Here is a 17,470-nt window from a genome sequence, read left to right on the forward strand (position 1 = left end):
CAAGGACAAGGCCCCAACAGACCCCTCAGTGAATGTCTCAGGCAAAAGGGAACAGAGATAGACAGTGCTGGAGGGACCATCATGGGAGGACACGCCCCTACATGGGATGTACCACCGGAACATAACTGAAGTGGCTGATATCACGAAATCCTACCAATGGCTAGAAAGAGCCGGTCTGAAGGACAGAGGCCCTGATCATGGCAGCACAGGAGCAGGCCCTGAACACCAGATCAATAGAGGCCCAGATCTACCACACCAGACAAGACCCAAGGAGTAGGCTGTTAAAAGGCCTCTTTGGATAAATAAGGAATATACTCATAAAATAAAAATAAACTTCGTCTCAGTATGTACACAAACCTACAAATTGACAGTGCAGAAAGTGAACAGTGTGTGAATAGTATTGGTTGAGTATTGTTAAAGTGGCAGGTCTTTAGAAGTGTTCATAAGTCCAACGGCAGACGGAAAGACATTGTTCTTGTGGCAGGAGGTTCTGGTCCGGATGGACCGTAGCCTCCTGCCTGAGGGGAGTGGCTCAAAAAGTCCATGTCCAGGGTGAGAAGGGTCGGCTGTGATCCGACCTGCACGTCCCGCTGTAGTCTCTGTTTGTCCCTGGCTGTGGCTCCAGCGTACCACACGGTGATGAAGTGTCACAGTCTGCTCACCTCCTGTCTGCTGGTGTCTTAACTCTGCCAGTCAGCCACACCTCCTCATCAGAAACCACTCCCTACACCTGTCTCCACTCCACTCTGCCCTCTGCCGGTTGGCCACGCCTCCTCATCAGGCCAACTCTCCACACCTGACACAGCTCTGGATGCAATTAAGTCTGCTCCTGTCTCTGAGCCAATGCCAGATTGTTCTTGTGTCACGCCTGACTTTCCAGCGTTTTATCCCGGATTTATTCTCTGTTGCTGACCTCGCCTGTCCCTGGCCTGCCTCATCTCTGCCCTGGATATTACCTCTGCCGTCTGTCTTCGACCATGATTTTTGCCTGTTCCCTCTTGGTAAGACGTCTGCTCGGCTCTGTGGCTAATCCACCTTCCCCTGGACCTGCCTGCCAGTTGAAAGATCACCGGACATTGTAAGTATTGCTAAAATCTACCCTTTGTTAATAAAAGTCATCACCAAATTATATTCTATCTGCCAGTACTGCTTTTGGGTCCTCACCATACCCGTGACATGGAGGAGGTGAGGATGGACTCGATGATGGCCGTGTAGAACTGCACCATCATCTGCGCTGGCAGCTTGGCTTTCCTCAGCTGCCGCAGGAAGTACATCCTCTGCTGGGCCTTCTTGATGAGGGAGCTGATGGTGGGTTCCCTCTTCAGGTCCTGGGTGATAGTGGTGCAAAGGAAGCAGAAGGAATCTACAATGGTGATGAGGGAGTCTGTCATGGTGAGGGGGGGCTGTGGGGCTGTGACCTTCCTGAAGTCCACGATCATCTCCACTGTCTTCTGGGCGTTGACCTCCAGGTTGTTACATGATGTATGTGTTTGTTGCACAGCAAGTGCAATCAGAAGCTGTTTGACATGTGTCTGACTTCTGTCTTCTGTCTTCATTTGGTGTCTTCATGTAATTAATATCTCTTTCAAACAGGCAAACAGTATCTCTCCTGAAACATGTTATTAATGTTTCTATGCTGGGTTCAAATGGGAAAAGGTTTGGATTGATTTTCTTCCAAACTGGAGTTGAATGCACATAAACATGTGACTGGGCTGTTAGACAAGGCGCGCTGGCTGCAGGTGCCTCATAAATAACATGAGCGTAATGACTGGTGCTGAAGCCGTCCCCTGCAGCCAGACAAACGGCGTTAATTACAGAAGGATTCTTAAATTTTTGTTTCTGATTATTTGGTACAAGGCGAGCGGGAGGGCACCTAATGGGTGAGGACAAATTGCTCCTTGGTGCTGCTTAATGTCTCCTGAATAAATATTTATTCAGGAGATCTTTATTTTATCTTTACAACAAATATTACCAACTAGTTAAAAACACTTTTTCTCTTGTAGATTTGATTTACACATCCAATGCCATAAACCTGAGTGGGCATCTGTTTTGCATCTGCCGTCATCCAGAAATCGGTATTCTGAAATGTCAGCAATGATTTCATAAACAATCCCAACAACAATGTGTGCTAGTGTTTGAATGGGGAAGAAGGCTACATTTTTTTATGACAGGAATTACAATAAACTATATGCGGTTGGAAATCTGAAGTTTTTGAGTTGACCTTTTTTAGACTTAAAGAAGCCCGACTCTTAGGAGCTTTCCAAAATATTAATATTGTTCCTTTTGTCATAAAACCCCTCAAACTTGTATTTTGGTTGAGACAAGATGCCATTGCTCCATCAGTCCAGGTTTTCACCACTCCCCTTGCCATGCCCTCTCGTATTTATTTACTTTGTTAAGCAATTTTATTTTCTCAGTGACCCATGTTGGATTCAACAGCATTGCTAGCCATTTTGGCACAAATTAAACAATTCCTCTGCTCGCTATCTCCAAAGGCAACATAAAGTAAAGCGGCTGGCGTTTTCAACACGGAAGTAAGCTTATTTTTAAACTTTTTAAATAATATGACCTCTTTAAATGCCTGTTGATAGAAAGCCCAAGAACCATATGATATAAAGAGGACAGACCATATAATGTGTCAGTCGTTTACTCCAGGTGCCTGGTTCCAGATGGTATATTCAGTATGTGATATGAGCAGCCTGTAGTGCCACAACTGACAAAAACATCTATGTATCCTGTCACTGTGTGTTGGTATGTGATGCATGTTTTTTTTCATTAGCATAATTCATGCAGTGTAGTAGTATCCAGTCTCCACTAACTCAAAAGCAAATCAAAATGTTGAACGTACGATACCAAAAGGAAGAAAGCCAGATACCGATGAAGCACTTACAGCCGGAGCAAAGATGACCTCAGAAAATGTGCAGTAGAATCTAATTTCCACAGGGCAAGACCAGTCCTGTTGACAATTCACACACCAATCTAGTTTTCTCTCTCTGGACTGAATCCTCCCATCTGTTCCATCAGCAGCCATCAGTGTTCATCTCCGTAGATTCAATTATCGGTCTGTACTCACACAGCAGCCTGCGCATGACCTTCACTCACCATATGCTCTGTGTTTACTACAGGAGCTGACCTGGCCATCTTATGACATGGGCTCGCAGAGGTTATAGAAACGGCATTTAGTCTGTGAGAAGACCAATGCGTTAACTTTCTTTGAGACGGGTTTTACTGCCTAATTTTGACACTGGATAATCTACATCTGGTTCTGTCTCATAAAGCAGGCACAGCTCATAGAGAGATGTACTTTGTGTTTTATAACGGACATAAAATGGCACAGACAGCCCTAATGAGTCACTGCTTCATTAGCTTGCACAAAGGATCGTTTTTGAGTAAAAGTGCAGCATGACATTGAGGTCTAAAGCTGCTGCTGAGGAGGTTTAACTGCAAAGGTGGTTTCAGCAATCAAAACAAAAAGGTTGTGCTAATATATTTTCTTCCCATATAATCATCACCATACATGCATGACTCTATAAGTCTGAAAAAGTCATGACTTAGTGGACAATATTCCCCATGAATAATCTCATAACAAATGCAGAAGTATGCACTAATGAAGCAAAAGTGATGTGTTCAAAGTAACAGGAATTCATGGGTTAGCGTTGACGAGGACACTCAGGCTTCGCCCTGCGGCCTCGTCTTACAGGGTTGTGGCCAGCTTATGCGAGCAGAGAGAGAAGAGGGACTCAAAGTAAAACTGTTGCTTTAACTTGGCAAAGTAATTTACTTCTAGATTGTTCTGGACTCCTTTTGGTTGCTCTTGTGTCATGTGCTTGATAAGGTGAGTCCTTGTTTATGATATACAGCACTATATGAACCTCTACTTGTGTACAAGTCTCTCCATGGCCTAGCATCAAAGTTAGTGGTATATAAACTATCTCAGACTCTGAGGAACTCTGGGACGAGTCAGGACTAAAGGGACTGTAATGGGGAAAGAAATCCCGCACACTGTCAAACTTGCAAAATAAAAGTTTAATGGTGAATAGGCAAAGTTTCGGCGTCTAGGCCTTCGTGCCTGCGTCACGTAAGCCCTTATCCTATGCACCTGGCACCGAACCTGATGTGCGGAGCACCGTCTTGATTTCCAAGGACTAAAAGGGACAAAATGACCAATACCAACAGCATCTGTGCGATACTCGCCTCTCAGCACAGCGTGCGCTTTTGTATTTAATTTGTGTTAAAAATAAGCCCCTTTTCAACATGTTGAGATGAAGATACGCAAATACCTTCACATCCTCATAATATTATAGATGTACATACATGCATTTGTATGGAAATATGTCACAGTGCTGAATCTTCAGTTTAGCGCTGCATGCTAAAGTGTGTGGCTGTCAGTGATACAGACACAAAAGGACTGAGTAGGCGTGATTTCTGTACATATATACAATATTCAAGAGTCTGTGTCTATCAGCCTCCTTCAGTGTGATTCCTCCATATAACACTGACAGATGTTGTGTTTCAGATTTTAAGTTCCAGTTGTTGGACCCTTAAACTCATAACATTTATTTCTATAGACGCTTTATACCTTTTGATTTATGGGTCTGAAGTGACGTCACACACTTGTTGCTACTGCCATTTGGAGGACTGAAGCCACATGTTGCACTGAAGGGTAGTGCTAACAAAATGTCTCAACAAAGGATTCCCAAGGACGCCGTTTGTCGCCAAAAATGTACTGTGGTCAGGAAGGACCAGTGGACTTGCAGAAATCACTCCAGATTGAGCGCTGAGCACTAAGTTTGTTTCAGGTAGTTAGCAGCTGGCTAATGCTAGTTTACATATTATGCTATGGCTATCCTAATAAACATTAGCCTACCTGCAGACAGTTTTAACAAGCCTAATTTCCAACTGTCCGGATGTTATATTTTAGTATCAGTCACTCACCCGCTCACAGTCGGTGCTCTTGAAAGCTTTGAAGGCTTGTCTGGTGAAGAGGGCTTGTGGACGATGAAGCTTAGATGTCAATGTCCACAAAACCTTTAACTGCCAGCGATTGTTAAGGATCAAAACCTATATCTTATTTTTTCTTGAAGTAACCCTTCTCATAGTCAAAAAACAGCACATAAAATTGAACATCTAACAGTAGAGGTGTCGGCATGTGTCAGCATGTGTGAGGTATTCAACATGACGATAACAAATATAACACCATGGTCAGTGAGAATTCTAATGGTAACTGCTGTGTGTTATTTTTGAATAACCATTCAGGTAGTTCTGACAGCTAATCACTTTGTACATCACCATAGCAACAGGTAAACATGAACTGCTGTTAGGAGGGACTAGCTTAAACTAAAACTGAGATAACTGTTTCCTCAGACAGCATTTTTTTTTCAATATTCAGTAATTGTTTATTATAGTTTGTGGGATCATGGTGTAGGCAGAATACACAACGTAATCCTTGAATATGAGCTGCAATAGACCAGTCTAGTGCGCATGTGTTTTTATTGTTTTTTGGTGTGTGCAGAAACTGGATTATGTGGAGGAAGCCTATGCATACTGTCTGCTGTATGAAGACCGCTATTAACATGCCTTGTAAACTCATTGCATGCTGGTTCTCTCCAATATTTCGAACACACATAGCAGTAATGTAGAGCGGTGTACAGAGAAGGGAGAGAGAGCCAGCTCAAAAAGGTTCTTCATTGTGATGTGGCTCATTAGATAACAATTGCTAAAAATGCAAGAGAATAGGGTTAGTGTGTTGCCAGAAATTGTTCAACACATTTTCAGGTAGCAACTGGCTAGAACTAGTTTACACATTAAACTATAAAATCAAGAGTGTCACTATGCTAATAAATGTCACTAGCCTACTTACAGACTTAATGTTAGCCTAATTTCTAATAAAGGATGGCTGTGGTTGAGATGGCTTGAAATGTAAAAGTCTGAGAAAGTCATTTGTGGCAAGATTTTACCACGTGATTTTTTTCATTGTTAACGAGATGCACTATTTTTGGGTGTAGCCTTATAACTGTCAAACTGTGGGGATAGGCTATAACATACAGCGACATCCTCCAAATAGTGACGACAACAAGCAGGTCTAGGAATAGGATCAGCACACTTAATTGCACAAAGAGTTCTTCCCCACAACCCTATGGGACCTTTTACCGGGACTCACACCTTCATTCTGACACATTCTCCCATGTTCTTGCTTACCCCCGGACGTCACACTGCAGCAGCTTTTATGAAAGATGAAGGAGATCACAGAGGAATCTTCCAGTCTGACCCCACTGTGCCCTTCATCTTCCTCTCCCAGTTTGATCTATCACACTCCGGAGCTGTTGTTGTTTGGCAGCAGGCCCATGCTCCTGACGCTCTGTCTCTCTGTCTCAACAGTATCTGTTCACAACGAGCCATGTTTCTCATGCTTGTTTTATGATCTATAGGGAAATGTAAATATTCCAGTTGGAGGAGTGAGTAGACTGAAATGCACATCCTGATCCAGTGCAAGGCAAATTAGAATTTTACCGTCCTGTCCATAAATTCTGAGATAGTTACTGCGTTCATGGCTTAGGGCTTGAAGAAAATGAAGTGCCAGTGAGAGCTGAGTTGTAAAGGAAAGGCTGGAGAGAATGTCTAAAGCAGATAAATGTTTTGTGTTCACTATTCATGTCCACGTGAGGGTTTCATAAGGGTTTTATAAGTGCAGGCTAGGGCTCATAGTACAGTCCTTTCAACAGACAACAATCACGCCTTTGAAGTCTGATAATGGCACCACTTTCTGAGGCTATTCTGAAAAAGCTAATTTCACTTTTGTTTATTTATGATGACGGATAAGACTCTGTTCCAATTTTAGTTCAATGTGGATAGTTCCAGTAATTACAGGGATATGAATCATGACCCATTAACCAGGACAACAAATGGTGGTGTCGGCGGATGTTTCACGACACTCTAGATTCTTTCCGTTGGCTTGAGCCCACAGCAAGTCTTTTATCCCTATATTAATGTTTTGCGAGGGCTGATCAAAGCCTGTAACCGCAGAGCTCCGGCCCTAATGTGAGCTGTCCACCACAAGAAGACCGCTCCAACACAGCAGCCGGAGCTAGGCCGGGTGCAGTGTGAGCGAGACATCAGACTGATGTCCTTCCATGTCAAGCATCAGACCATAACCTGTCAATCCATGGGTTTCTGCTTCCTGTTTATAGGTGAAATATGAAGACTTTTGCCCATTCAATTGGAATTGTTACTGGATTTTCATCATTCTGAAAAACATGTAGCGTCTGAGTGTACATACAATAGTGCCACAAAGGAATGACAAGATTTTATTTAGGCATTCACTTGAGCTTTATTTTGCCAAATTAATTTTACGGTCCCAAAAGTGTATGCTTGTGCTTGGCGTGTGTTTTATTGTGTTTCGGAGCTGCAGCAACTGAATAATTTCCGTTCAGGATCAATAAAGTTGTCTGTTTCTGACCTTGGATATTTAACACTTGAACTAACAATAAAACTGTAAAAACAAAAAAGGGAAATGTACAGAATTTGTTAAAGCTTAAAGACAGACTACCAAATTATTATTATTATTATTATCACAAGGTCTAACACTTGAAACAAAAAACTGGAATATGAAATGAAACTAGAAATAATATAAAGTTCCTCATCACAGAACCACTTTACCTCTCATGGGATGTTATGACTGAAATGCAATGCAAAGACATTCATACATCCATAATCGTGTTTATATTACTGAAGAAAGTTTTGGGTTTGGAAAATCTAATCTCAAAATGCATTCATTTCCAATCTTATTTCCATGCTTTTTAGCCGTGCCATGCGTGAGTAAATGTTCCCTGAGGCATTGGGGCTTTTGTGTTTTGTGGCTTTGTTTTGAAATGATCTGTTTTTGAATCTTCCACAGCTGTTCCCGATATCATCTTGTCAGTGTCAGTGTTTAAACTCATGAACAACAAAGCAATTTGAGTCTTACAGCAAAGCTTATTCCACACAATGAACACCTTTTGGAGATACTTTTCCAAAATTAATCAAGAAACCTGGGATTGGTAGAGGAATTAGTTTTAGTATTGGTGATAAAAATTGAATTTGAAAATGTAGAAAATGGCAAATGTATTGCTATATTACAGCAAGCACATGAAGGCGTGGCAAATAAAATGTGTAAGACAGGCGGTGCATGATATGTAAAAGCATGATTATATTAATTATTTTCTTTGAAAAATGCTCCTCAACATTCTAAATTAACTTGGAAACTGAGTTATTCCGTTCTTGCTCCGACTGGCAAGGCTCAACAAAAAAGGATCCAAACGTAGACAGAGGCCAGGTGAAAGTTTAGCAATTTATTCAACAGGAATACACATATTGCTGGTGTCCCAGAGCGGCAGGTTCCAGGAGGAGCAGGAGTCTCTTAGATTTGGTTGGTCAGGGTTTGCTGGAGTCGGAGCTGGAGCAAAACCAAAAAACAGGCTGGCACAGGAGCTGGAACAGTTTAGCTTTACGCAGACCACATAAACAACAGTGTTCTCACTAGTAGTCAAATCACAGACCACTTTTGAGCCAATCTCCGGGCTTTTCGCCAATGCACAGCAACTGTGCGCCTATTCACTGTGACTGTAGTGATCCTTGATGTTGCTAGCAGCCATGGCCTGGCTCAGCCTCAAATTGCTGGTGTGACTTCGGGGGGCGAGGTCAGGTGGAAACCCTTTCATAGGCACATACAATGCCTGCCTCACTAAACTTGCACTTGTACTTTCTCTTTGCTGTGTTACAGTGAGAAGCCCCTCTGATCTGAGAAAAAAAAAAAAGTTTCTTTACATGATTCTGCATCTTCACTCCCAAATAATGTCATGGGTGAATCATGTGCAGTGGCGGCTGGTCCATTAAGGGCGATGAGGTGATGCCCCTCGTCAATCATCCAATTATGTCAAATATTCAACAATAAAAAATCCTCTAAAAACAATATAATTTAAAGTTGAGTTTAAATATATAAAATAATAACGCATATCAGGGTTCAGAATAAGCGGTATCGCATCGCAAAATGCGACGCAATTTCTCTCAAATGCGATGCATTCGTCAGAAAAAAGTGCTTTTGCTGTCACAGAGCGCGAGTCTGAAAGTGGGAGGAGCCACGTGCGCTAAAGTTTGCGTCACAGATACAGACTTCCGAGGTCAATAGCTCCTAAACGCAAGTCTTTGCAGATCATACACATGCCAAAATACTCATATTTACACTGCCAAGTGACTACAACCTCGTTTTTAACAATCAGATGTGTATTTTGGGCGCAGCGAATTACACTGCTCCGAATGTGCAGCCGGAGCCGAGACGAGTGCTTAGGGACCGTCATCAAATGTGCAGCCGGAGCGGTGACGAGAGTACTTAGGGACCGTCATCAAGTAGAAAAACGAAAAATGGAATGGAACGTCAAATAGAGCGGTACAATTTGAATAACACATAAAATACACCATGATGGACACCACAGCAACCTTTATTTTTCCGAGTGTAATGACAATTAATATGTAAATGAGACTCCTGCAAATAGTCATCTGATTGATGATGATATGGAAGAAAGTTGTAAATAAGGCCATCTGACTTTGTGTTGATCAATTTGTTCAACAGTTAATTTTATTTGCAAGTTTTATTTAAAGAAAAAATGTTCAAAAAGTGTTTAAAAGTATATTTTTTAAGAGTTTTCTTTAATAGAATGTTTACAAATACATTTAAATAAATAATCGTGTTATATCAATGGAAAATATTGATTGTTAGTCACTTTCGTGTTATGCTATGCAATTATGAAATTGCTATACAAATTTAAAAAAATTAACGGATTGTTTAGCAGCACCGCTATACAAGTGAAAATCCTTAATCTGAGCCCTGCATATATATAGGATACTTTGCGGTCTGCTGCATGACGTAGCCTGCGTCTCTTTTCAACGTACGTCGTGGGGTTGTTTGAAATGAGCCTGGTAGAAAAGCTGTGGGAATCTTTAGCCAATCACATCCCAAGAAAAATGACTACGTCACTATGAGAAAAGCCATAGTAACATTTTCTCAAATGGGCAATTTACTTCATCGCCCATTTAAGCGTACTTTGTTCACACCACGGAGCTTCGCTGTTTTGCTGAAGACACAGCGTAGCAGGCGTGCGCACCTCACACGTGATCATGGCGGGAAAGTGACAAAAATCGTCCAAAACAATTCAGAATGAACTCCTTGACTGTTTGCTGTCTGTGAATAAAAACTATATTCATGATTAAGTGAAAGCGGCTGATTTATTATCAGTCCGATCAGACATCGGATGTGTTGACCCAGTGTAGCTCATGTGCTCCGTTACCTTGACTACAAATACACCAAACAGGAGCGTTATTTTTAGTTTATTACGCTGGATAATGCCAACGCTGAAAACATACTTCTATTCATAAATAGATACTTTGAATGTTAGAAAACCCATGAAAGAATGCTATACATTACATGTCTTTAAGAACAACTTTCTATATTGCAATGCTGTCTGTGATGATTAAATATAAAAATGTAAAATGTACATGTAGTTTAGAGTAACTAATCCCACTTAGAAGCTGATCTTTTTTGTTTTGTGTTCTGTTCTCCTTTTTTATGAAAAAGGTACCAACAATTGTTTGTGTTTTTTCTCTTAATATAATCATAATAATTGCTACTATGCACTATAAGGTAGAGTATCACTGAGATTTTATAAAAATGTAAAATTAAATTTTATGACGAATGTGTTTACTCACAAATGGTATCTGCCTCTAAGTACGGTGTACATTATAGGACGTACCTAAGTCATTGTATAACCATTACCAAAAGTCTAAAGTTGATTTACTTGGTTAAGTCAGTTGTAAATGTGTATTTATGCACTCTATGTAAATTATATTTAAAACAACAACAACAAAACACAGTAATAGATCAATATATCAAATAGCCTCTCCTATGTTTTGCATCACCAGGCGCCACTGATCATGTGATTGGTAAGACATATGTTTCATCTGTGGAAGTCTTGGATTTACATTCAATTAGGACCTTTGTACAATGACAATAAAGCATTGCAACATTAGAAGATTGTTTTCAAAATAGGGCTTTTCTCTGTGAGTAGTTTGTGTGCTTTTGGCATTTCCAGTATTATCGACATCTTGACTTGTGCCTCTGTTGTTGCAAGAATACACTTATCATTCTACTCCTATTGTGTTGTTGTCTGATTCAAATAAATTCAACCTTTTCTGACCAAAATACAGACAAACAGCCCTCAGGGCCCTAATCTTTGTGACTGGGGTTAAATAGAGGTTGGCTACTCTTTAGCATTGGTTTTGCTTTTGCATGTGCACAGAATATTAACATCGGTATAGTTTTGTAGTACACTCATTGTGCACTGGGATGGAATAAAATGTATATTGATTTTTAAATTGGAGTGTGCCACAGAGCAATGAATTTGACCTCCTGCGTTTTTCTTCTGGATGGAAATTGTGATGGAGAATAATGCATATCCAATCTTCTATTATCCAAGTAATGTATAGGCTATTGAAAGAAAAATAAACAAACTAGATAATGTGCAATGGCTGAAGCCATTGCGAGTGTCTGCATTCTTGCATAAAAGTACTACATGTGTGTAGTAAAGACTTTATTCTTGTTAGGCTCGAGCCATGGAATGGAATGTTCATTCCATGGAATGCTCGAGTCTATTGTTCTTCCCCTGGGGGCGCGGCGCTGGGCTGTGTGGATCCACGCGGCAAGCTCCATTTTATTGGAGTTCGGGCCGAGCCGATCGCGTCTATGTCCCATGTGTGACTTTCATCGATGTTCAGGGGGTCAAAAATGCCCGAGTATGAACATGAAGAATAGGAATAAGAAACCAGGGGAAGAACATTCCATTCCATGGATCGAGCCTAACAAGAATAAAGTCTTTACTACACACATGTAGTACTTTTACGCAAGAATGCAGACACTCGCAATGACTTCAGCCATTTGTCCTAGGTTTTTCGTTCAATCGAGCTCAAAACAACACTTTTTTGCATCTAGAGACATTGAAAATTAATAAAAATCTAAAAAAAAATTCAATGTTCCTTATATCCTTTTATATATATTCCCATTCATTTCAATGGGGAAAAATACTGATACTTTTGCAAATACTGCAAAAAGTACAAGATGTACAAATGTCAAAAGGAATGGCCCCCCTAAGACGGTGAAAGCGATCGTAAAGAGGTATAACTTGTTGAAATCGGTGAAAGTGTTAAGGAGTTGAAACGCGTCAAAAATCTGGAAAATCCTGATATGGAAAATATAATAAGAAAAAACACAAGAACATATAGTGTCTGCTTTAGGACGCAGACACTCAATTAATAAATATGCAACTGGTCAGCTGTTACAAGCGATAATTTGAAACAAACCACCACACCAAACATCATCGATTTGCTTGGTTCATTTCATTTGACTTTCCCGCAGCCCTCCGCACATTCATTACCTACACATTCACACCAAGCAAGCTCTAGCTTCAAGCAAGCCATAAATTATTCATCGAAAGGATTCTACAGAATGAAAACCAATTCTCTCATGGTCACCACCATCATTACGGCTGATTGTTCCACCTGAGGTCATTAACTTCATTGGAGGTAATGTCAGATTTCTAAAATTTATGGCGATCTGTTTAATCGGCGAGAATGGAGACTCCAAATCATCCCATTCAAAAGAAATTAGTGCAAGTGAGTGAGTTTTTATATTAGGGTTCCTCTTCCAACTGGTGAATCCAAAATGGGTGACGGCCCACAGTGTCCAGGGAATTTTACTGATGAGGAAGATGACGGGGAAGGAGAAAAACTGGTGATGTACCAAACCCTGAAAAGTGCCTCCTCATCTTGTTGAGAATGAATTATGTTGATTTTCACTTGTTCCCATAATGCGCTCCGTGTAAAGTTCCTGTGTTGCCTTGACTATTTGAACAGATACAGTGCATGGACATGTTTAAGAAGACATGATGAGGACACAATAACGCCCTTCTGCTTTCTCAGTGAAATATGAAGGACTTCTGCATCAGCACAAAGCCGTCAGAAAGACCTTGGAGCACATGCAGTTTTGCTTCATGACCACAGTGGAGTGTGCTGTTTGACAAAGCATTGTTTTAATCAGATCGTTTTCGAAAAGCCAATTTATGATGAATTAAAGCTGGGGTACCAAACTTTTGTCTCTTACAGCAATTAGTGAATTCTGTTTCCACCCCAGAACGTGTAAAAAAAAAAAAAAAAAAAAAAAAATCATGTGCTTTCTTTTTCTAATTATTAAACATTTTATCTTTCAAACGTGTAAGAAAGAGTAGAAAGGTTTAAATGACTACTACAGTAAATCCTTCAGTGTTGGAAAATGAGGTACCCGAGCTTTGACCTTGAGCTTTTTGACCTTGAGCAGTGTAATAATGTTCCTTCATTATACCTTAAAAGAAATTATGCATCAAATATGATAATAATATTGCCTGTGACACAAGACTACACACATTTACTCGTGGTTCAAGATTTAAAATTTTAGTGATTGACAGGTGAATTAACTAATCAGAAACATGGTCTTACAAGGACAAAAGAAAAGAAAAAAAAACAGTGGACTGATAAAAAATTGCAGATTTTTTGTTGAATCAATGAGCGAAAAAATTAACTCTGAGGTACAATAAGTTGCATATTTTATGAATTATTAAATGATAAAATATTCTGCATTAGAAATGCACGTGCTACAAATAATATGGGAATAAGATTGATGTGCTGTATGACCTGGTTCCCGTAGGTAGGCAAATATAATCTTGTGCATACATACCGTATTTTCCGAACTATAAGACGCACCGGACTATAAGTCGCACCAGCCAAAAAGTCCATAATAGAGAAGACATTACCTCCAATGGTTAAAATCCTATTTATCTGATGGGTACCAATTTGTTAATGTAAACCAGAGCTCCTCACCTTGCTCTAAAGTAATTTACGGTGTGCCACAGGGTTCGGTACTCGGTCCAATTCTGTTTACTCTTTATATGCTGCCATTAGGCAACATTATCAGAAAGCATGGCATTAACTTCCATTGCTATGCAGACGACACTCAGCTGTATTTATCAATGAAACCTGATCAGAGCGATCAAGGAGACAGACTTAGTGCTTGTGTGAAGGAGATAAAAACCTGGATGACACTAAACTACCTGCTTCTTAACCCTGAAAAAACCGAGGTCATTGTGCTTGGCCCTAAGCATCTACGAGACTCTCTATCTGAGCAGATAGTCACACTGGACAATGTCAGTGTAGCCTCCAGTTCTACTGTAAGAAACCTTGGAGTCTTATTTGACCAGGAGCTCTCATTTAAAGCTCATATAAATCAAGCTTGTAAAACAGCCTATTTCCATTTGCGCAACATATCCAAAATCAGAATAATCCTGCCTAAAACTGATTCCGAAAAACTTATCCATGCATTTGTAACGACTAGATTAGACTACTGTAACTCCCTGCTTGCAACGTGTCCTAAAAGCTCCATAAAAAGCTTTCAACTGGTTCAAAATGCAGCAGCAAGATTACTAACAGGAACAAAAAGAAGAGAGCACATTACGCCAGTGCTGAAGTCTCTTCACTGGCTCCCCGTCGAGTTTAGAATCAAATTTAAAATTCTACTCTTGACCTACAAAGCCATAAATGACATGGCCCCATCCTACCTCAAAGATATTATAGAACCATATCATCCAAACAGAGCTCTTCGCTCTCAGAATGCTGGCCTTCTGGTGGTGCCAAGAGTCTCTAAAAGTACTGTAGGAGGTAGAGCGTTTAACTACCAAGCTCCTGTGTTATGGAATCAGCTCCCGACCCATGTTAAATATGCTGACACAGTCTCTTCATTTAAGTCCGGGCTTAAAACGTTCCTCTTCGAAATTGCTTATGGTCAGAGTAGTTAGGAACAGAAACATAAACCCACAGCTTTAGCTACGCTGCCCTAGGAGTAACTATGCTGGGGGAAGTATGACAGCTTGAGCACTATCCTCTTCTTCTGACTACTTATGCTATCAAACAATATTTATTTTTTAATTCCACTTGCAAACTGTCCACCGCCTTCTTTTCTTTCTCTCACTCCTGAGGACCTGTGGACCCAGATGCCCCTCTCCTGGTGAAGTGGTCCCTGCCCTGTGTGGACGGTCCCTCATCTGCCTGAAGAGTGGGTCCAGCTCGACTCAGACGGTCCCTCTTCTGCCTGAAGAGTGGGTCCAGTTTGCCTCAGACGGTCCCTCATCTGCCTGAAGAGTGGGTCCAGTTCGACTCAGACGGTCCCTCATCTGCCTGAAGAGTGGGTCCAGTTCGACTCAGACGGTCCCTCATCTGCCTGAAGAGTGGGTCCAGCTCCAGTCTCCCTCGTGTCCGTCTGTCCGTCTGTGAGAGTCGGATCTCTCCTTCACTGGAACTCCTCCAGGTTTCTACGCTTTTTTTCCAAAGAGGTTTTTTTTTTTGTAGTTTTTCCTGGCCGAGAAGGAGAGTCTAAGGACAGAGGACCCTGGGACATCGTCCCTCGCCACCACAGACATTGTCTGACTTCATCGCCACCACAGACATTGCCTGACTCCATCGCCACCACAGACATTGTTGATTCATTTCTCCCTGTGGCCCTCAGAGGCAACTGTTGTTGTGATTTTGAGCCTTACAAAAATAAATTGATTTGATTTGAGAAGAAAACATATATAAGTTGCACTGAAGTATAAGTATTTTTGGAGGGAAATGTATTAAATCCAGGACCAAGAACAGACATTTAATCTTGAAATGCAATACAACTGTCATAAGTGTCTGGTATGTTAACGTAACATATTAACAGTTATTTAGATAACTATAGCATAAAGAACATGCTAACCAGTATTACCCCAAAATCCATTGAATTCTTCTTCTTCTGTGTCACTTCTACACAACTCCACCAACTCCAGAGGTGGAGGAAGTGCAGATTCTTCTTCTGCCTCGCTTAGAGCCTAGAACGCCCTCTTGTGGTTGCCAGTGTGAAAATAATGAATAATCTTGCATATAAGTCGCTCTGGAGTATGAAGCCTAGTACACACCGCGGCGTCAAATTCGCACCCGACGCAGAAGTTAGACGCCTGTACATTTGAAGACAAACGCCCCGGACTCATGTCCGTAAAATACACTCAGCAGCAGACGTGCGTCCGAGTCGTCCTGCACATGCTCAGTGGAGGAGTTGTGCTGTGTTGCTTTTCTCGTGGTGTAAATGGAGTTTAATGGCAGATCATGGCTTCGGTTTATTAACTTTACAAAGTCCAAAAGCGGAGGCGATGGGCTCCGGGGCCCGTCTGGGACCCGCATATACTTCAGAGCTGAGCAGAGTTTAGTCAATATCATTATTTGCTCCAAGAGCTGCGTTTTAAGGATTTTTTTTTATCTTGCGGTGTTTGTTTTGGGTCTTTATCCGGGTCGTGCGTAGCACGTCATCTCTGCTGAGGAGCATCTACCGCACAAAGTTGAACAAAGCTAAACATGTCGCGCCGGCCGCTTTGGACGCCTCGGGCGCCTCATACGCGTGCTCAAAGCGCCGAGAGCGTACGAAAACGCAGGAATTGCGCCGCAAAAACGTAGAAATCGAGCCGCGGAAAACCCAGGACGCGCGTTTACATAGACTTTGAATGTAAACTGGACGCTTTGGCCGCTGCGGTGTGAGGGCCCCTTAAGTCGCACTCCGGGCCAAAACTATGAAAAAAGGTGCAACTTTTTGTCCTTAAAATACGGTAATGGTTTTCTGTAAATCTGATAAAAGTATTTAGTAATCAATTAATCAAAAGCTCTATTTATTTGCATATATTTCTAAATTTGGGTATAGCAACACCTGACCCAAATAATATAGTTTGTGTTTTCCTAAATGTGAGTTCATTCACACCATCAAGGACCAACAAAAACACTAAATAGACGGTGTAAACAGGAGAAGGTAAAGTTACTCCTGTATCTGCTCTACCTCAGCCGGTCTGCTGTGTCCGCTTCTTATCAGGGTCTTCAGGGCCATGCAGTGTGCAGTCTGCAGGTGTGGTGAAAGAGGAGAAACCCCTCTCTCTGTTCCCAGAAGCAAACCCATTTGCTGCCAGTGTTGCACACTGTTGCGCACATCCTACACTGTAAGTATGAAGGATTCTTCCAATGTGTATTAACAAGGTTTGCTACAATTATTATGTCTGTCACAAAATAAAATACGTTCTTATCTGTCTTCAATTTCTGCACGACCTTTAGGATTCGAAAGCAAGGTAGACTAAAAATGTAAAGTATGCTCATTAAATTGGAAAAGTTTGTAAGATTGAACTTATAGTAGCATTCAAACTATCACAAACCTGAAGTAAAGTGGCAGCTAAAAGGTCAAATGTGTCTTAAAACAAGCAAAAACGCACATATCCGAAAGAGTGACATGAGAAAGCAGCAGGCCTGCGTTTTTAATTAACAAACCTGCTTTTCGTTGAGCTGAAGCTGAAAATAGGACCAGACA

The 17,470-nt window shown here is 41.2% G+C and overlaps 1 long non-coding RNA gene across 1 annotated transcript in view; it reads right to left on the reverse strand.

Moving 5' to 3' along the window:
- Positions 1-591: 591 nt before the first annotated feature.
- The window catches only part of LOC140350002 (uncharacterized), a 301,602-nt gene continuing 284,723 nt past the window's right edge, over positions 592-17,470 (reverse strand). Inside the window, exons 2-3 of the long non-coding RNA XR_011924911.1 lie at positions 1,165-1,418; positions 592-657 (exon numbers count right to left, since the gene is read on the reverse strand). This is a non-coding gene — a long non-coding RNA (uncharacterized lncRNA). The remainder of the gene's footprint in view (positions 658-1,164; positions 1,419-17,470) is intronic.

This window comes from Eucyclogobius newberryi, unplaced genomic scaffold, assembly GCF_026437365.1.
Source record: "Eucyclogobius newberryi isolate DKJ021-1_F unplaced genomic scaffold, fEucNew1.0.hap1 SCAF_11, whole genome shotgun sequence".
NCBI lineage: Eukaryota > Metazoa > Chordata > Actinopteri > Gobiiformes > Gobiidae > Eucyclogobius > Eucyclogobius newberryi.